Genomic DNA, 22,303 nt, shown 5'->3' on the forward strand with positions numbered 1-22,303 from the left:
CCTGGACTGGCAGACCGGGGTGGTGGTCCCCATCTTTAAGAAGGGAGACCGGAGGGTGTGTTCCAGCTACAGGGGGATCACACTCCTCAGCCTCCCTGGGAAAGTCTATGCCAGGGTGGTGGAAAGGAGAGTTCGTCCGCTAGTCGAACCTCGGATACAGGAGGAACAATGCGGTTTTCGTCCTGGTCGCGGAACACTGGACCAGCTCTTTATCCTCTCAAGGATACTTGAGGGTGCATGGGAGTTTGCCCAACCAGTCTACATGTGTTTTGTGGACTTGGAGAAGGCATTCGACCGTGTCCCTCGGGGTGTCCTGTGGGAGGTGTTGCGGGAGTATGGGGTGTCTGGCCCATTGCTACGGGCCATTCGATCCCTATACAACCGTTGCAAGAGCTTGGTTCGCATTGCCGGCAATAAGTCGGACTCGTTTCCGGTGGGTGATGGGCTCCGCCAGGGCTGCCCTTTGTCACCGGTTCTGTTCATAATTTTTATGGACAGGATTTCTAGGCGCAGCCAAGTGGCGGAGGGCTTTCACTTCGGTGGCCTCAGAATCTCATCTCTGCTTTTTGCGGATGATGTGGTTCTGTTGGCTTCATCGGGTGAAGGCCTCCAGCTCGCACTGGAACGGTTCGCAGCCGAGTGTGAAGCAGCGGGAATGAGGATCAGCACCTCCAAATCTGAGGCCATGGTTCTCAGCCGGAAAAGGGTGGAGTGCCCACTCTGGGTCGGGGATGAGTTCCTGCCCCAAGTGGAGGAGTTCAAGTATCTCGGGGTCTTGTTCGCGAGTGATGGGAGAAGGGAGCCGGAGATCGACAGACGGATTGGTGTTGCGGCTGCAGTGATGCGGACGCTGCACCGGTCCGTCGTGGTGAAGAGGGAGCTAAGTGTAAAAGCGAAGCTCTCAATTTACCGGTCGATCTACGTCCCTACCCTCATCTATGGCCACGAGCTGTGGGTAGTGACCGAAAGAACGAGATCGCGGATACAAGTGGCAGAAATGAGCTTCCTCCGAAGGGTGGCTGGCCTCTCCCTTAGAGATAGGGTGAGAAGTTCAGCCATCCGGGAGGGGCTCAGAGTAGAGCCGCTGCTCCTCCACATCGAAAGGAGCCAGTTGAGGTGGTTCGGGCATCTGACAAGGATGCCTCCTGGGCGCCTCCTGGGTGAGGTGTTCCGGGCATGTCCCACCGGGAGGAGGCCCCGGGGCAGACCCAGGACACGCTGGAGAGATTACATCTCTCGGCTGGCCTGGGAGCGCCTTGGTGTTCCCCCGGATAAGCTGGAGGAGGTGGCTGGGGAGAGGGAGGTCTGGGCTTCTCTGCTTAGGCTGCTGCCCCCACGACTCGGCCTCGGATAAAGCGGATGAAGATGGATGGATGGATGGATGTACAAACTGATATTAATCTTTTTTAGGGCAGTCAAAATTGAGAGCAATCAAAACAACTGCTGTATAATGCACTCCGCTATCTTTGTTTAATTGGTCACATGACTGCATCACATGACTAAAATAGGTCATTGTTTTAGAAAGTCTGCGTTTTCGTGTGTCCACACTGCGACGGGACAGCTGCGTTTTGAAATGTATGTGTTTTCGAGAGCGTTTTCAAAACGCTGCGTTTTTCCTTGAGGAAAGCGCCGTCTCAAACGAAAATGCATTAGTGTGGATGTAGCCATAGACACAGACAACCATTCGCACTCAGAGTCACACCTATGGGCAATTAAGGCCATAGGTGTGAAGATGCATTTTCTCTCCGTTTTGTCCTTCCGTCCACACGTTTTTGGTCAAGGAAAACTGAGCTTTTCGAAAACGCTCTCCAAAGTGGATAAATTTGAAAACGCTGTTTTCGCGTCGCAGTGTGGATTGCGAAAACGGATGCTCTCGAAAACGATGATGCATATTAGTCATATGATGCAGTCATGTGACCAATTCAACTAAGATGGCGGACGGCATTGTACAGCAGTTGTTTTGTTTGCTATCAATTTTGACAGCCCTATTAAAGATTAATATCAGTTTGTACATGCTCCAGATAGATCCAGATAAAACTCAGCAATTTTCCTCGACATTTTGCCGCGACGTTTCAAAAAGCCGGAAAGTAAAAAAACAGCAGACGGAAATGATGCAGGCAAATGGTCTTATGTTTCACGCATGCGCAGTACAGGAACATAGTGTTTTCAGTGTGGATGAAAACAATCAAAAATGATAGTGTGGAGCGATAGCTGAGCGTTTCAAACTTATCCTAATTAGCGTAGACGTAGCCTTAGAGTTACCAAATAGCCTATCCCCACTAACTGTATGTTGAAAACCTCAGTTCAAAAACCTTTTTCAATCCCCAAAAATAGATTTTCAAAACCTTTTTTAAAAGAGTACAATTTAAAAAAGAGAAATACGTAAACGTATTCAAAAATCAAAGATTTATCTCTGACATTTAAAATGGCGATTCCAATCCTCATTTTCAATACCATTTCTTCCCTGCATTTCCTTTCACCATAGTGCCACATTAAATGTTATATTTTTTTAATGATATGGAAAGCGAGAGTTCTTTTAATGTTTTTGCTAAAGAGAAATAATCCAGCATTTGAAATCAGATTACATTCTGATTTTTCATGGAGGGAAACAAAAAAAAACCTTGCAGTTATAAATGGTATGACGGAGGAACAGAGCTGTAACCTGCCTTTTGCGTTTGCAGCTTTAAAACAACCATATTATATCCACTGTAAGGACAACAATTAAAAAAAAGACCCCAAACAGTTCTTTCCCAAATAAATAAGTACACTAACAAAGGAAAATTAAAGGTATAACAAATAGTTTACTAGTCCTGTATTACGTCTTCTGTGTATCTACAAGATTTGTCAAGTATGAGGGAAAAAAAACAAAGCTTTACTCAAACTGTGTCATAGTGATGTCATCAAGGGTTATCCTAAACTCAGGCTTAGACAAATTTTTGTGTCAGCCTTTCTTAAAATCTTGCGTTATGATTTTGAAAAAGCTTCTACGGAGCAGTATGATGCTAGTAAAAAAGTAAAAAACATGAAATAGTAATAATGTTTGCTGTGTGTTATTGAACATCCAGAGCTTTTGGAGGGTGCACATCTATGAGTTGTTTCAATTCTTTGTGGCGGGCATGCTTGACGTGTGACACCACACACGAGGCAAGCTAAAGGGGTTGTCCACACATCAAGCAACCAGAAGCGACGTGGGCCCAGAGACCATAGAAAATCAATGACATTCAGAGACTTCAAGCAGCAACAGGAGAAATAACCGCTGGTGATGTGAAGTTTTGAAACTTTTCTCAACTTCAAGGTGGGCAATTGAAGCACTGCCAATTACAGGAGAGGCTACTTATGAGGAGGTGGTAAATACATCGCAGGGCTGGGCAATTAATTTACCCAAGGGGTCATATGAGAAACTGGGACTGTCATGGAGGGTTGCACCCTTTGCGTTAGAGCGTTACCTAGGCAACAGGAGTCAGTATGTAGACCAAGCTTCAGTCAGCAGTTTGCATAAGCTAATTGCTATTTGGGCACTTGTGTGATGACAAAAATGTTTTGATTTTCTGAGTGCTGTTATACACATTTTTTCTTTTCACCAGCAAATAACCATGAAAAAAAGCCAATTGCGGAGAATATCAGGTATTTAATTTGAATGTAGCACAAATGATCCTTAATGCCAATTACTAACATTGTACACAGTCACCACAATGATCAGTTTCCTTTTCTTTTTTGGGTCTGTGTCACAGGTTTTTTCTGTAAAACAACACAAGTCCAGTCTGAGGGGGACTCAAAGTCAGGATATTGCTGCATTTGGTGAAGTGATATTCACAATCAATAAAAAAACATCTTCCTGATATGAGTTCCTTGGCATTATGAAACACTAACTGTATTTTAATAGACTCGCCAGACTGCACAGTTTTGATCATTTAAAATGTGTAATTATGCATCTGGTCTCTACTGCTGCAGGGAAGAAGAAGGGGAAACTACCAAGAAAGGCATCAGAGTGTGTTTTGAGGTGCATTCGAATGTGTATTTTTAGAGCTGCTGTTGTTGGAGGAGGAAACACTGTGGAACTGAGCAAAAACATTTAGACAAGCTTGTCTTTATGTTGAAACTTCACTCTACTGGTTGCCTCCACAGTCATGCTGTGGGATGAAACAATCTGTTGTCGCTCTGACACTTGTTTTCATGGCTAACTCCTCATATTAGTTGAACTGGGTCTGGGAAAAGAAGACACATCCAACCACCCACTCACCCTAAACCGCAGTTCCTCTCCTCGGCTTCATGCTCACACTTAATTGTCTTAGTAATTAGAAACACAGCTTTGTCTGCTATACGCAGTAATGCTACAATATTTGCACACACATTTGGACTGGGGTCTTCTTTAAACCAACAACTTTCCGCCTGCGCATCTATTGTTGTATTGAGGGCTTGAGGGCTTGAGGGCCACATAGCCACGCTGGGCTGACAATGATGACAGCGAGATCAGCAAGAAGGTCTGCACAGAGCGGGAGGCAAAACAAGTCATATTAATACACAACCTGTAAGGAAACTTTAACAGCAGTTACATCAAGTCGTGCTTTTTGATATAGAACTGGATGGGACAGAAAAATACTGTACCAGTTAAAAGAAGATGTTGGTTCATTATGTTGTGTATCCATGTATTTAAGATATCATTTAATATGGAGGACATGATGAGGCACTGCACTCAAAATCTATGGAGGATTCTGAAATGCTAATAATGGTCGTTAAGACCATCAAGAAGAAAATGGTCGAAACGAAAATACTCTAACTCTTTGTTCCCCTGAGGCATGCACACAGGCGCACCTCTGGAAGAGTTTCACAGCCATTTCATAAGTTATGTTGTGAAACTGCGTGTAGGTGATGTTTTAAACCTCATCCGGTCTTTAAGTCTGACGTCATTAGCCTCTTCAGGTCCCAAAGTCACACGAACACTGCAGCATCACTGAGAGTTACAAACTGTCTAAATTCTGTCCTCTTTAATAAAATGATCAGTGAGGCTGCTCTACCAGGTGTAACAATTAAGTTTAACATCCATGAAAACAGAATTTATTACATTTAACAGAGTTCAAAGTTAGCAGGAAGTAAGCTTGCTAGTTTCCACCCAAACATAATATACCACGTTCTGACTGGGGGATTTCTGAAAAAATTTAAACGCATAGCCCTGCTATCGCTTCCAACATAAACGAAGACAGAAACTTAAACAGCAGTGACGTTTGTAGTGTTACTGAAGTTTGGCTAGCTGGTATATAATGATGTGCTACGTGATGGCTAGTGACACAGCTATGTTAGCATAATATAAACAGTGAAGCTGGAGGGCGAACGCTAACCTTTTTCCACTCGATAAAAGTTAACGTGAGGGCTCCCGATGGATAGGGACAAATGCAGTTGCATGGCAGGATGCTGTAAACGGACCAAACTTCAGTCAGGAAAACAACTGAGATAATCCATCCACAATACGAGTTTAGTCATTAATATACTGCTGCATGGGCTGGGCTGTGGTTACATCGTAAGGTTTTAAAAACTGAGCTTTAAAATGAATATTGGTAATAAAAACTGAGAGAGGCCGACAGTGATCACTGACTTTTTTAGGGGCTTGGATCAGGATATAAAGAATTAAAACATGTTAAAAACACAATAGAGATTGAAAATGTGACGTCATTCAGGGGTAAAACCGCAAAGGATTCTGGGAACTCGTGGCAAGAGGTATTAACGCACGCAGGCTTTCAATTGAAATCAGTCACACAGCGATAAAAAGAAACACAAAAAATGGCAAGAAGCTGTTGTATTATTAACTGCAATCGCATGACAGCCACAGGTAGCCGACGGGTAAAGAGATCGGTTGTTATCGGATTACGTCGTTGAAGAGAAATTGTTCAAGCCATGTTTCCGAAGTAACAAAGAGCCGACGGATGGCCTGGATTGCAGCCATTCGAAGACCAAATATAGCGTCTCAGAACACTTCAGCTCACATGTTAGTCTGCTCCAAGCATTCCCACAAAGGTCAGTGTTTTGTAGTAGTTAATACGTCATTTTTCTTAACATAATTGGTGATATAGGTTACAAGCAAGTCTGGCGCTGAACAGAAATTGTCGCGCTATGCTCCTTTGTTTATTGTGCATAAATAGTGAATTGTCCTGACACAATATTGTGTTTCGCTTCTGTTATTACCATGGTACATTGACAAAAACATATACTTTTATTCACAGGATAAAACAGTTTTTTTGTATCACTAATTACCCAGTACGATTACAGCATACAATATTATTGTCACTGCTACATTTCTGTAATGTGTACGAGAAATTATTTCCACTACTAATTAATTACCGTTGAGCTCAAAGGTCCTATTAATAAACGGTTAACGAATGTGTGTTTATGAAGACGATTTGTGAGACTGGTAAACTGGTCTTTCGTTCTACACGGTGCATTTCAAGGCCCTGTACCAATCCATCGGTAAACTGTACCTGGGCTTGTTGCAGTGACCTGAAGTTACTAAAAACTTCATGAGTGTATGCACTCACTCCAAGAGCCGTATAATTATAAATATGAGCGTGGTGAAAGTTGGGCAGCACGCTAACGTCTTTTGTCCATTCTGTGTGCTCATAAGGGTCTGACCCTCTCACTCCTTTGATTTTTTCCTCGTATCTTTTCTTTGACTTTTCATCAAGTCTGTCTTTGTACGGACTGGCATTGTTCTCCTTCGTTTTGTACATAACTTTTTTGGGGGGCAAAGAAAAAGCAAGAAGGCATTGGAACCGGAGAATGAACGTTTTGCGGTGCTGCAAATGCTTGTGTTTGATGCATTGCTTTGATTGTTTTGCCACGAGTACCCGGCATGCAATGCACGAAAGTCACATGGTCTGTCAATCTCTATAGCCTTAATAAACGCAGAGTAGTTTGGACCCGGAAGCAGCGTTCATACGCCATCACTTAAAGACCGGATTCTTAGGTAAAACTGACAGAAACCTTTGAAATGTTATCAGATCTGACAGGAGATTCAATGTCACTGTGCCCACTGAAATTAAAATGATGTCTATTAAAGATAGAGGCTTAGATAGAGGTTTCAAGATAAATGCCCAGATTCCACAGATGATGACTGTCAAGTTGTGAGACTTGCTTTTCAAGGGACTTTGCTAAATACTCATCATAAACATTTCTATATGACGGTTTTACATTTTGTAGATAAAAAAAGCAAAACTGATTTAAGTGTGCAATGAGATATAAAGAACAATTGATATTCCTCCGCACCAATCAGCAACAATGACAATCTGAAAGAAATTAAAAAGCAGTTTGTCTGCAGTATTTGTAGCTCGAGGAGTTCTTGAGACTTTTTAAAACAAGTTATTTCCTTTATAGCATCTAAGACCTGCTAAGTGAAACCATCAAAAAATTTGGACGTCTCACTCCAGTTACAGAAGAGTTTATAGAACCATTTTCTGGATGGCATAGCGTAGAAATAAAAGCGAACATCCAACCTAGCTGCTACGCGTCTCTTCACTCGAATACTTCTTCTTGTATTCAGGCAATTGATTCGTCTCTATATGGCACCGCAAATATGAAAGGCCCGCTTGTGTGTATGTGTGGGAACATCAAAACAGTTTTAATTGTGGCTAATCCTGGACTAAGATTCTTTCTAATGGGAAATCTTCAGTGAAGATGCTCCGACTCAATTTCCATCTGGGATTATTGAACTCTTTCATTCACAGGCTTACATCTCACTGTGGATAATCATCCATGTCCTGGCTCGCAATTATAAAAAAACGGAAATATATGTATTTATATGGTGCAAACGCACATCCACAGTCACACACACACATGCAGTTGTTTATCTACTGTAATGCGGTGATACTGTAACCTTGCTGAATGTAGCCTAGTGTGAATTTCAGATGTGTTCTTTGCTCTTTTTTTTTTGCTTTTTGGAAGGGAACACGAGGCCTAGGACGCCCATGTAGGTCAAAAACAAATCCTGCGCCTCAAGCTGGGAAGCCAGAAACTTCTTTGAGCATCTGAGGGAAAGGAGCAGGAGCACTGAGTTTCTTCCAGGTGCTGCTTTTCACAGTGGTAATCCTGCCACGGCGTGACTGTGATTTTTACAGAAAATCTCTCCAAACAGGGCCCAGATGGTGGGAGGTAGAAGCGCGCACACGCACACACACACACACACACACACACACACACACACACACACACACAAAACACATTCATTCACAGACACACAAACACACACACATAAAAGCATAGGACTTGTATACAGACACAGCTGTACACTTATAAAGTACAAACCTCACACACACACACACACACACACACACTCAGACTAAAGGTGAGAACTGACTTGTTGCTCCTGGGTGGTCTCTGTGTAAAGATAAGGCCAGGCAGGAATAAAGCCTGTTACGTTACGTTGAGGCTCAAGCTCGGGACTGTTTCGTTATGTTCCTCTTTCATACACATGTGGAATGTCTGCGGCAGAGAAAGAGCCTGCTCCTTTCTAAGTTTAGCTCCGATTACAGAGGGCTTTCTTAATGACAATGAGTCAGGAATGAAGCTGTATAAACCTCCTCCTCGGCTCTATTTCTGCTCTCATCAGCTCTGTTTGTGGAGGAGTTATACGTGTCCTAATACAGAAGACACCTCTCCTTTGTAGTGGTGTTGGTCAGGCATGACGATCCTGACGGTGGTTAGCATGTGGAGGATGTGGATACGGAGGACGTTTGAAATGAAGAGATAAAAGAGTTAATCTTCCACCGTTTCTAAACCGATTCCCTCCATAGCTCCCTATTTATGTACAAGGGAAGAAAGAGGAGAAAAAAACTTGCTCCATCTCTCTGAGCCTTTCTCCATCTCTCTCTCTCTTTCTGTTTCATGTGGTTACTGGAACAACAATGTACATTCTGAGTGCTAGGCCTTTGATGTTGTTGCATTCACCGAGCCGTCTTAAACCGGAGGAGAAAGAAGAGGGTGAAAAAGACGCAGGAGAGATTCTGTGGTGTGTTTTTGGTCTCTCTCTCTCTCTGTCTTTCTCTTTCCATCTCTCTCTCTCTCTCTCTGGCAAGGCATCTGACATCTCCCGGCAAAAGACAAATTCGGTTTCGCCTGTTAAGTCGTCAGTCAAAGCTTCGCAAGACTTTTTTTTTTCTTTCTTGCTCTCTCTCTGCCTCTTTCTCTCCCTCTCGCTCTGTCTTTGCTTCATTCCCGTGGATGCGGTATTGTGAAGGCCGCTTACACGCTTTTCAAACAATAACAGTTCACCCCCCCACCGCAAGTTTCCTCTCTGCCAGAACCCTACACATGCCAGCACATCCTTTACAGAGCCTTGAACCAACAACAAACGTTAAGCATTTTCACCGCCGAGAGAGATGAGGGGCCCATCCGCAAGCCCCTGTGTAATTAAACTAGATCTAATACTGTTATATGTTTCTTTTAGAAAGAAGGAGCGTTTAGGGGGTTTCTTACTCACAGTGGTGAATATGAATTTCCAGGTCAGCATAATGTCTTGCGTATGGGACGATAGGAAAGGAACACAGCAGGTCTCAGACAGCCTGCAAAATTATGATTCTTTGAACTTCGACGTCCTCTGATTATAATTCCTTTTCTTACAATCACAGTGTTTATGTGCTCTTAAAGGATACGATTATACTAAAAGAGGAAAAACATAGGAAACAAACGTGTGTTTTTATCCCAGACCATCAAATACTGCACGCAAGGTGAGTTGATGCAATTTCAAAGAAAATATTTGACTGACACATGAAAATGGCCCCCTTTTAAAGAACAGTGGAGGTCATATTAAGAGGCTGGAGAAGTACTGTGGAGTAAGTGACAGGTATGGCAGCCAGGTCTTCTAGAAGGAAGGCTCACCACTGAACATGGATCAAAAGTAAATGTAATTTTAACGCCTCTATCTAAATAAACGACCACACGTTTCATTTCAAGGATCAGTGAAACATAAAAAATGCACAAATAGAACTGAAATTCAAATCTTAGAAAATGTCTTTCCAATTTTAGCAACTTGGCCCTAAAATATGATTTAAGAAGCTTGTTTTCTGCCAGATGTTTCACTGCTTCATATACGGCTGTGAACCTCTCCTGTATGTATACGTCAGCACAACATTTTCAGCTGTTGATTGGCTCTTTGGGGACATAGCAACTTAATTTAGTAATAGTAGTAATACTATTTAGTTTATAGGGATCAAGCACTTCTTCTCCACAATAAAACTTGATAAAACTGCCTTATTTGAAGCTTTGAGAATGAGGATGAACTAAACTATCACTACTCTCATCCTATTATTCCAGGCTTTCCACAGTGAGCATGTGTCGAAAGCACCACGAGAAAGAGTGAGTCTATTCCTGCACATACAGTACTACCTTGCACTAAAAGATACCCGTCTTAATGCTTTTGTACATAGCTTTTCCATGAGGGATATTTGGATTATTTCGCTGTTGCATCTATGAAACGAATAAAAACCAACATCCTTCCAGTGCCTCTGTCCGTCACACTGGCAGAAACACATCTCAATCTTCCCTCCATCGCTTGCCATCGCTTCACCTCCACCTCCAGTGCTGCTGCTTACACCGACGGCAGGAGGAGAACATGAAAGAGACAATCAAACGCGAGGCATCAGAGCTGTCATTGGTGTCTGCAGAATGCAAAGTGTTATCAGAAATATAGCTGAACCTGATCCTCTGGTGCTCTGTCCTTCCCACAGGCAAAGTTATCCTTTCAACTCACTGTGGCTTTCAATAACACGCAAACAAAAAAACATCGACAACTTCACAGAAGGCTGTGTGTGTCTGCGGTTATTCAGAGAACGCTGAATGGTCCTCTGCTAATGGTGTGGTATCTAATGCATGTTCTGAAAGAGAGGTTTATAAAATAATACATGCAATCCTGTATCCTTTAATTAATGCTTCCCTGCAGGCCTTTAGTTTAGTTTATCATCTATAATTTCTTTTTATAGATGCCTCGAAATCATTAAAACTCTTCTAAGTGACAACAGACATAAGTTGCTCACAGAGTAAGTAGGTCTATAGCCTCTTTGAAACGCTGAACACAGTGGCGCTATTGTCACAATAAAGGGAGGTGTGAGGATGTGCAGGGAGAATACCCAGAAGCCTCAAATACCCCACTGTCGGTGCAGATGAAAGGGCCGCACCAAGCCAAATCACTTTATCAGCCCAAACAGCCTCTCTTATTGTTAGGCGCTTCTCAGACGTTGGGTGCTGAGATGTCACACCACTAATTGAGAGTCACAACAAGGCCCCTTGTTTGGCCTGCTCCACCGGTTGTGTACAGCTACTGTAATCACCACAATAATTTGGCTCCCTGAAACATCAAATGGCAGCGTGGAAGCTGCAGGAATTTGCATTGCAGCCTTTGATCTGGGAAATTTAAACAAAGCAAGCTCTCGCTCTCTTGAACGGTGTGAAGGTTACAACGTCCTGCCCTCCGCTGTCTGCTTGTCATTCCTGCTTCTGTCTAAATCACCTCTACTGTGGTTATTATTTTGGCTACGAATGCAACAGAGCGATAAAATCACACATGAAAGGCAAATATAACCCAGGGTTGACCTAAGGGCTTGTTTATCTGTTACACACAAAAGGAGACAGACATCGTTATTAAGACATACTAGCAACAGCCCGCAAGTCTTGTTGATGGCGGTTTACATTGCACAAGAGTAGGAACCTTTACTCAATGCATTACTCGACTTTAATCCAAAGCCATGCTAGCAGCTCCGTGTGGCTGTGTTTAAACACACTCATACTTTGGGCAAAATGTTAACATCATGCTAACATGCTAATCTTTTACACGCACAATAGTATATTGGAAGCAATGCTTAGCATATTAGGTCAGGATGTTAACATTTTATATAGGTTAGAGTTATGGAAATTTTATTTCTCAAAGGTTTATGGTCAGTCCATGGTGGGATGTAACTCACTGTATTAAAGCTTCCATCTTGGAATATTGTTGATTGACTAAAACAGGTGACTTTTAGAGGGAAGTTTGTTTTTTGACTAATTTGAGGCTAAAATCAAACCCATAAGTGCTGATACTCCAAAAGGTCACCGAGAAAATGTCTTACTTCTTTAAAATGACCTTTACTACATTTTCTTATTTTGTGTTTTGCATATACAGTATAGGTATAGTTACATATGCAAATATAAGCATGATAAAAACAAATCCAAAGTTTTGAAAAAAATCAGAGCAGCATACAGTCAAAAAGTTTTTGACTGACTTTATGCAGTCCAATAAAAATATGTGTGCTTCCATCGGAATCAAAAGAAGAAGTAGCAGCCAGGATCACTTTAATAACTGATCAACAGTAAATCTAACCACCTTTAAGAAAGCAGACGCTTTAGCAGTTTGCTTGTCTGGACCATCCAAGTGTGTGTTAACACAATGCCACGATAATAGAACATCAGAACATGTTATGCTCAGAAAAACTGCACAAAAACACAAGAGCTACTCCTGAGAGTCTGCAGGCCTCAGACAACCAGATAAAGACGAACACGCATGTCCTGTCTGGAAGGGTTGTCAGGAGAAAGCCGCTTCACTAAAAATGAACGTGGCAATGCGGCTTAGGTTTACAAAGTTCCTGAACAAACCACAAGATTTCTGGAATAATGTCTTTTATATAGATAGGACCAAAGTAGAGCTGTTTCACACATCAGCACAAACATCTTTCTTCTTAGAGTCGAGCATGGTGGTGGAAGAGTAATGTTTTGGGCCATAGGACACGGGCACAGTGCAGTCAGTGAGTCGGCCCTGTACTCCTCTGTATATCAGAGGATTCTAGAGTCAGACGTGAGGCCATCTGCTGGGCCGTCCCGTGAAAACTCAGCAATTTCTAAAAGTGCAGAGTTGAGACGGCTCACTTGCAGTTCAAACCTTCTGTTTGCAACAGTAAAACATAAAACAGCTTATTCCAAAAGGGGATAAACTTAGTGGCTGAATCAGTGACCACTACAAGATATTAAATGATCATTTTTAACTGACTTATTAAAGAGCTCAAGAATGAAGATGTGGAGTTGGAAATGAGCATATCGATGAGCAGATATAAGAATGGATTCCCTTTAGTCAACAGTTTTTATATGAAAAGGTAGCAGCACACTGATTAACAAGAACACAAAGATGGCTGAAGACAGCAGTTTGTACACCTACGTAGAAATTTCCTTAAAACTCATATGAGTTGTGATGAATAATTAATTTAACACATTTCCTACTAATTTCAAATATTCTTAGATAAATATATAAATGTGTTTTCCCCAACAAACACTTCTATGTTTGTTGTCTGGACAATACTGAGAGCCACACAAATTTAATGGCAAATAGCTGGATGGATGAATAATACAGCACAATAATAAACAAATGTATGAACCAAAGCCATCAGCAAACACAGCTACAGTAACCACACCCAAAGACTTATAAAATACGTTGCCTCATTTATATTCCTAATCTGCTTCCCAGCCACCTAAACCCACAACAGAGGAACACTTGACACTGATCTCATATCGTTATGTGTGCGAGTGACCTCATCCTTTGCTCTTCTCCCTCTGTGGCCCCCTCAGTGAGATCTGCATGCTCACTCAGCCATGCATACTGACGTCTAATCAACAGCAATTAACCCTGGCCTCTTTCACGGGCCGTGGAGCTTGCAGATAATGAAGACACCACTGTGTATTTATTTTCCTTTTTTTCACACCCAGCATTTGTCATCTGGAAACTTTTTTCAAGGCTCACTGACTTTGGAATGTGACTGCCAACACCGAAAAGCGTCCCCTCGATATTGCTGTCAATGCTGGGTGAACATAATTAAGACTGTGAAGAAAGCGATAAGACACGGAACAATTTCGAGATGGTTTTGATTTTTTCTACACACCTATTGCAATATAGCAGTTCTGGATGTTTTTCTAGGCATTATCCAACAGAGGTGCATGAGAGACTGCAACTGCTGGATTGGACATTGGCCAGACTTTAACATGCCAGCCCCCTAACACAAAGTCTGTGTCGTGTAGGGCTGAGTTGATATGCTAACAGTACAGAGAACAGTCTGGTGCTACCTCCTGCAAGTTCCTTTCAAGTGGTTTCTTTGCCAGATCCACACAGAGTATTTCCAATAATGCAATAGTGCCTGATGCAGACTATCTCCTGCTGTGTGCTACAAATAAGAAAGAACAACTATGGATTTTTATTTTTTTTTTAAAACGTCCTGATATCGTCTCAAGTTCGTATGAGAAAATGGCCATAGCCCATTTTGTATAGTGTAGTACCCTCTGGAAGATAGGAGCCAGCGCTGCTGAGGTGTGACAAACCTTGTTTTGGCTGTTTTAATTCCATTTCTTATTCCTTGCTGCTGAGATAATGGAGTTCTTCCCCAATCCATCCACTGTATCTTTGGTCTCGCTCCAGTCTATCTGACTGTGGGCCGAACTAGAAAACAAAGAGACACGAGACACATCCAAACAGTGTTACGGTCTGCTGTTTCAGACAAAGGTATTTGCATTAGTTTGCAGGCAGATTTCTTTTCGACTGAGTTTTGGAAGCCACATTGTAATCTTAAGCAGAAGAATGATTCAAGTGTCAGTCAATCTCCCCTGTGAGAAGCAGACAAGCTAGTTGGAGCCTTGGATGCAAAAATAGCATGGGAGATGGAGGACACCCTTGCTCTACCCCCACATCTGACCTTTGGCTCTTTGAAGAAAAATGTCTACATCAAATACTCTGAATTATCTATTCAAATGCCTGGAAACAATCTTTGGACAATGACACATCAATCAAACGTTCTGTGAACCGGGGGTGGTTGTTTATATAAATGCTGTCCATCTGGGGGAGAGATCTCAACAATGTTACATCTCTTTTTCTGTGGGGAGATGGCAGTAAAAAGAAAGAAGGAAGTTCATAGAAAAACTTAAAATTCGGCCTTTTTTTCTCTTCTTCTTTTTTTCCTCAAATCCCAGCGTGAATGTGTCGGCGAGCTCGTGGTATGCACCAAGATGAAAAGTAGAGGCCATCCCTTTGAAATCCTCCTCAAGTCAAAATTACCATTTCATTTCAACTCCAGCCAGGAAACGGAGAGCGGGGCCACTGCTAACTGCTTTGGGCATATCGTTATTTATTGTGTGTAAACTTTGGAGGAACATTGTTGCCTGGGAAAATGTGTTGTGTGGGTGGTAGAAGTGAGCAGTTGGAGCAACCACAAAGGGAGAGATCAGGCCTATTTTCTCTGTAGGAGGAACACATAAAAGTGAAAATAATGCCCATTATTACAGAAAAACAACATCAGCCTTCTTTGCTCATAATTGTCTAACAGCTGAGAAGTTACCACTGAAGCTAAACAACCAACCAGTTGACCCTATTTAGGTAACTGCATTATAATTTTTCTGCTCTTTTAATTAGTAAGCTCTCTGTGCTAAGTGGGCCATTATCTGAGTTGGAACTAACTGCTTTTTCTATATTAAGTCTGCCATGTTGTTTCATTTAATTAACTTTATTTACCTCTACGCTGCAGGGGTTAACATTTTCTAAGCTATACTGTGAGCCTACTCATGTAGCAGTACTTTAAAAAGTCCTTTAAAATGTGTTACTCTTATTGTGAAAAGATTAAAAGTGGCTTCATAGTTTGGTGTTTTACATATTTGCCTAAAAAGTCAAATATCCCTCATTCAGTCCTGGGAGGAGGTCTAAAAATCCCCCAGGCTTGTGTCAGGAAAGGAATCTGGTGTAAAAATCTGCCAAATCAAACATACAGATCCCTGCTCTGGTGACCCCGTGTGGATAAAGGAGTAGCCAAAAGCACTTTCTAGTTTGAGCCAGAAAAGGTTACTAAACAGGGGATCTTTCCAAAATACTCTGTAATACATTATTTTGACCACATTAGATTTGGTGTTTGTAACAGTAGCTATATCTTGTGTATTTAGGAGACTGCATTTGCAGTTTTGATTCAAACTGCAATGATCATTTTTTTCTTTCTTCTGGAGTCTATTCTAGCTGATATTGTATGAAAAAGATGACACACCTTGGATAAGTTGCACTAAATACCAAATTTAAAATCATCAATTAACCTAACAAGCGCGCCTTACTTGTTGGAGACTAAAGACAGTTGATGATGTCATCAGAGACATAGAGAGCACACACACACCCCACAGAAAGGCTACAGCTGGTGAGGAGGTTCAAACCAGGAATCTTCTTGTTGTGAGGCAGCAGTGCTAACCACTATGATGGCTGCCCCAACTATAGAGAAAGTAAGCCGAATGCATGAAACCACACACAAATTCTGAATTTGCCAGTATTTCACCTTCCACATGCAGTTTAGTAAAATTTAGATCGTTAGTCTGTGAGTAATCTTATGGAAAGACATCATGTTATTTGTTTTTAGACATCTGGGTCAGCACCAGAGCTTATTAGATTCTGCCTGTGATATGAGGGATGTGGCTCACATCACAGGCAGATTTTTTTAATCCAATTTTGGCTGAGTTCATAATATCGTTTAAATAGAAGTGGTTATATTTAATACCACTAAAAAATAGCGGTAAAAAGGCTATTCTTGGTGGACAAGGGTTGGTTGAGGTTGAGCAACAGCTAGAGTAGGTCTGTTTAACCAACAGGGCTCTGCTAGCTAGGGACAGGGTAACTTTGCTGAAAGCATATAAATCAAGGGTTGCAAACTTATTAAGACAATAAAAGGAAAGCCTTATGGGGGCGTTAGCTGTCTAAATGGCATATCAGCGAACATATCATTAAAGTACAATAGAAATACAGATATGACGACACATAAAGAAAGTGGCTATAGTGAGGTAGGCTTCTGGTTTGATACCTTGGATGTTTCATTTGAGCTGGTTTCAAGAAAATGGGCCGCTCATTGGGATCCACAAACACATAACTAACTTCAATTATTTCTACCATCCTGTTAGCTTTAAAGGCTGGATCTTTTAGTTCGAACTGTTTTTGTTTTTGTGACCCACATTCAGCACCATCAGGCAGCTGTTTGCACTACAAACCAAGCGAACACTACCTGGCCTGCCTCTAATGGCAAACAGATAAAGTTTGTTATCTAGCTAGTGAACACAGTGAAGCATTTGGCAGCTAAAGATCCGGTGTATTTCTTTTTAAACTACTAGGGACTATATTTTTTACGAGACAAAACAGAGCTTTGAAGAATGGTAAGAACTAATTCTGTCTTTGCTGTTTGCAAATGTCTGTTGTTTACAAATTATGAACATACTGTATATTCTGTATGTTCTTCTCTCTTCAAGAACAAAGGAAAGGTAACAAGTTACTGATGATTGAATTCCCATTTTCACTTAAACAGATGCCACAATATTACTAGTGTTGATCCTTTGCTCATTAATATGTCGTGCAGAAATGTGTTAACACATTACCCAGCTTTACAAGGTGCTAATATCTCAGTGCTGTATTATCAATTTAATCTGCTGCCCCCAAGTGGCCAACAATTCAAATAAATACGTTTTTAATCACTGGATCATTTAGCACAACTTTTGTAATATGTAATTACTCTTCATTATTCATATCAAACAGAAGAGGTAGCTCGGGGTGTGGGGGTGAAAGCACATACATGCGCACAATAAGTATCAGCAAAACAGTCCAGTCATTCTTATTTTTCCAGTTCTTCTCTCATAGTTTAAACACAAACATCTCCATAACAAACACACGTGCCCAAGAATATTAAGAAGAACATTATTCATACGATCGTCATCATAATACTGTAAATGTGTTATCATTGTGTTTAATAGAATTAAGACCATAAGGAGAGAGTGTGGACAGAGCCCAGTTGATTCATGACCAGAGGGAGAGGCAGCAGAACTTTGTTGACTGTGTTCTCCTCCAACAAAAGAGTACATCTAATCTTAAACATGTGGCTGAAGTCGGGGATCCACAGATGACAGCATGCAGATATGGAAAAACACTGCAGTTGTCTTTTTTTCACCCCTATAAATTCATGTCAGCTCTTTTATGTCCTGGATGTTTTCGCTGTTTCAGACATTTGTACGTTCCCCAAACCATAACCAAGTTAAAGATTGCACCATGTAATGTTTACTAAAATCATAAATTTACTCACTTCTGGTCACATAGTTTTCTGTTGAACTTTTCTGCTCTAGATATTCCAGATAATAGTATTTTACTATTTTAAGTAATGATACACTGAGATACCTGAACAGAAATACACAAGTTAAGTAGGCTAGCTGCTTGATTCCCATGTGCAGCTTAAAAAATATAATTAAGGGAAGAACTGGATTGTCGAAACAATATGATGGCTGACTCACAAGGCTGTATAGTCGCACACTGTGTTCTATGTCAGCATATCGCAACTGGCTCAGAAGTAACACAGATATAAATGTGTAATGGATTTTTCATAGTCATGATTCTGCTGGTGAAAGAGATGTGCACAGTGGCACGCGCCACTTGTTGAAATACAGAAAATAAGAATTTGCATGTAAAACATGTGGACTATAGCCCTGCTCTGACTCAGTAACATCATCTTGGCCATTCTCAGACAAGTTCTGCAAACGTGTCAGTTGAAGGAGTTGAAAAGCAAGCTGGGTGTTGCATATATATTTGGACTACAAGGGCTTGTTCATTTGTTTTATCTGTCCCACATTTTGTGTCCTCCACAAGAATTTATTTGTACTGGCTGCGGCTGCATCGGACTTGGCAGCGGGACTTATATATTTAAACAAGGACTGTTGAGAGTAAGGGGAAGTGTTCGACTAAACTCAAGTCGGGTCTTCTTTAACATTTAAACATGTTTCTGTCCACAAGGGCAAAAATGTTTACCTCTGCTGGTTCTGTTCCCGTTGTACAGCCAGACAGTTTCTTTCAGATCCATACTCTGGAACAGCAAAGAAAAACAGAGTCAGAGAAGAAGAGTGCACGATAGGTGTGGAAGGAAACACAGGCATACCAGTTGCAGGAAGTAAACAAACTGACAAACTGAAACACGGGTATAAGACAAAGACAGATGGGAACAAAATGGAATCAGTTGCACGAGGCTAGATCGTCTTACAGGAAGCGCACGCTCTGATACTTTAGCCGCTGACCTCTCGTATGCAGCAGAGGGGGTGGAGGCGACAAGGGCTCTGTGGGCCCCATCTGCACGGCTTGTCCCTGGCTATGTGGCCATGTGTAGCACCTGGCCCCAAGCCAGCGCCCAACGCCCCTTTGTGGTGGTCAGAGTGGCTGGTTGGGGTCTGCCTTTGATCCCGGGCCAACTATTCATCTCTAAAGGAAGAGGAAGAGCAAAAAAAAGGAGAAAAAGATAAACAGAAAAAGAGGGAGGGGAATAGAAGGGAAAAAAGTCAACCTCTGCTGCCAATTATTGGAAAAACATCAAGGTCTTTTCTGCTTTTCTGTCTGTGTAAAGAGAAAGAAGAGAAAAGAGAGAAGGGGAGGCAAAAGAAGAGATAGCTGTTTGATGGCTTGGCTCAGTGTTAGTTGGAAGATTGTGGCAAGTCAAGGCGAGACAGAAGCTGACCTGCAGGAGGTGATTAAAGGTGGAGAGAGCTGTTTGTCTGGCTGCTAAGGCTCTCTCTCTCATTTTTTGGTGTGTTTTCTTTTTCCTGCATGCCCTTTTTTTTTTATCTTTGCCTCTTTCACTATCTGGCGCAGACTCCCCTCTTCCCCTTGTTGTTGCCATCCTTATCTGTGCCTTTCTTTCTTTTACCACCACGTGCTGTTAAACCAGTTCACAAGGACAAATAAAGGTCATTTTTCTGTCCTGTTGAGGTGTTTCTGTCTCTGTCTATTTGTCTGTCTGCCTCTTTTTCTTTAGTCTCGAACCTCAACACATATCTATAGTATAGTTACAGATATTTACAGTGTGAGGAAAGCAGAAAGCAAGCATGAATGACAGCCTGTACACTGAAGAAGCATGTCAGACTGCTGATGAGGATGTCACAATAATAAACAGAGGAGAGGATTAAAGTGTTGTCAGTAAGAAACACGCATTTTAAAACCCGTGAAGAACAGAAATAATCACATAAGTGATGCAGTTTACACTTTCACACCAACTCCAACTTAGCCTTTAGGGCTCGAGGCTTATTTTTTATTTATTTAGCTATTTTTCAGGGAATAATTTGGCTCTACTATACATTTCTGTATAAAAACTGCAATACACCTACTGCAAGTTCTGACATAGGCGAATATATAGCTACTAATGTGTGACATGAACTAAACTATAACACCAAACGTGAGTATCTAATACCGATAATAACACAACTACAGCAAGTACAGCAGGTAAAGGTGAAACTGAACACCAAACTAAGTAGTATTTATGACAAATTATTGTTGTTTTGTCTTCCAGGCAAATGTCAGCAGCATGGAGGTTGAATTTAAACTAATCAGGAAGTGCTCATATTTCTTTCTTCTTCATCAGCTCACTGTCAGTTATTATTTGGCTCACTTCATGAATATTGGTGTCTCATACATGACCCTGCCAAAATCAGCTAATTAATTGTTTGTTCTACATTTATGGAAATTTGACATTATAGAATTGCAAATTTTTACCATTATGTTATGATTTTTTTACAGATCCTGAAAGTATTTATTATTTATTATATACCTGTTCTGCTGCTCATTATTGGCTAATCAGCTAATCACATGGCATTTAGGAATGTAGACATAGTCAAGAACAGCGGTCCCCAACTCCCGGGCCATGGACCGTGAGTCGTTTGGTACCGAGCTGCGAGAGTTGAGGCTCGGGTGTGAAATTTATGGTTTTCAGGGTTTTTATTGCTTTTTATCGTTATTTATTTAACTCGCGTTCCCTGGGTCTTTTCCCGTTTGTTTAATTAATTTTCTTTTTTTTGGTTTGTTTATTTTTGGTACTGGTACTGGTTTTATTTTGTTGTATTTATCCACGACACCCAGTAGCGGTTTTTGATACGGGCGACACGGGCGGTTGCCCGGGGCGGCATAGTGGTGGGGGGCGACATCACGGGCATCGGAAAAAACATAATAAATTTGTTCGTACTCATGCTGCCCCGACATCATGCGTATTTTGGGAATGTCGTAGGCACCGATCGGTTTTCTATCGCCCATATGCTGGGAGTAAGGGCGCCCTGCGTTTGCGAGGTGCGCCTGCTGCTTGCGGCACAGGGAGGAGAGGGCGGGGCGGCGGGGGATTCTCTGGCTGGCTGGAGCAGCATCTAATAACCAACTCGCAAAATAAAACAATATAAAAACAAACCAACAAACACGAAAACACCGGACATTATGATACAGACTTATAATTTGCACCGATGTTTTTTCGAAATTCTATATGCAAAAAGTGAGCGCGAGAGCCCTCGGTGCGCCTGCGCGCTGCTGAAGTCAAAGTAAACTTTATTGTTATCTCCGCTACATACAGTCCAGTATATCGAGAGATGAGACGACGAGGCTCCAGTTACAGCAGTGCAAGTAAGCAAACAACAAATATAAGAAGAGAAAGAATATACACTTTAGGATTAGGGGTAAAGGGATCAATAACAATTTAAAATTTATAATTTACAGTTTGATGATTTAAAGTCTCACACACAACCCGTCGAAAGGGGAGGGAGACATGCTGCTTCCAAATAGAGCACATTTCATTCATAATGTTGTCAATCTAAGCCCATTATGTATTCATGTTTTGAATCCTGGGTTGTGCGAAATCCCAGAAATAAACCCTAGACAAAGCGAATCTGTGAAATAAGGTGTAGGTCTGTTAGGTTATGATTCTCATACTGGAGTGCAAAATTAAAACCAAGATGGACAAGAAAAGTTCAAAGCCATCAGGTCCTCAGTTTAGAAAAAAGAGAAAAGAGGAGGAGGAGAAACGAGCAAAATATACAGGTAAGCAGATGTGTCATTGGATCATGGCAGGTCATCCTGAAACAATCAGAATCAGAATACAGAGGGAGTGTTCGCCCAGGGCACCAAACAGGCTAGGACCGCCACTGACGACACCTTAAAGCCTGGCCTGAAAATATTGTCGGACATAAACCAGTCCGTAGCACAAAAAAGGTTGGGGACCACTGGTCAAGATGACCTGCTCAAGTTCAAACTGAGCATCAGATTATGGGAGAAATGTGATTTAAGAAATTTTGTATGTTGTTGGTGCCAGACGGGTTGGCCTAGATGAGCTACTTGGATTTTTCCCACATGACCATTTCTAAGGTTTCCCTCTTTTGGAGAATCGTCCCATTAAGCGAAAATATCAAGTGAGCAGCAGTTCTCTGGGCAGAAGAGCCTTGTTTATGTCAAAGGTTCAAGGAGAATAGCCACACTTCTTTGAGCTATAGGAAAGCAATGGTAACTCAAATAACCACT

The 22,303-nt window shown here is 41.7% G+C and overlaps 1 protein-coding gene across 2 annotated transcripts in view; it reads right to left on the bottom strand.

Moving 5' to 3' along the window:
* Window positions 1-22,303, bottom strand: part of LOC100693618 (axin-2) — a 77,931-nt gene that overhangs the window by 43,460 nt on the left and 12,168 nt on the right. Inside the window, exons 2-4 of one of the 2 annotated variants that reach the window (XM_025908044.1) lie at window positions 19,057-19,237; window positions 18,794-18,848; window positions 14,314-14,431 (exon numbers count right to left, since the gene is read on the bottom strand). The gene's annotated coding sequence lies outside the window, so the exon portion shown is untranslated. Of the gene's footprint in view, window positions 1-14,313; window positions 14,432-18,793; window positions 18,849-19,022; window positions 19,238-22,303 lie in introns of both variants that reach the window. The other variant, XM_013273024.3, reaches the window with a different exon arrangement.

Source organism: Oreochromis niloticus, linkage group LG6, assembly GCF_001858045.2.
Source record: "Oreochromis niloticus isolate F11D_XX linkage group LG6, O_niloticus_UMD_NMBU, whole genome shotgun sequence".
Classification (NCBI taxonomy): domain Eukaryota; kingdom Metazoa; phylum Chordata; class Actinopteri; order Cichliformes; family Cichlidae; genus Oreochromis; species Oreochromis niloticus.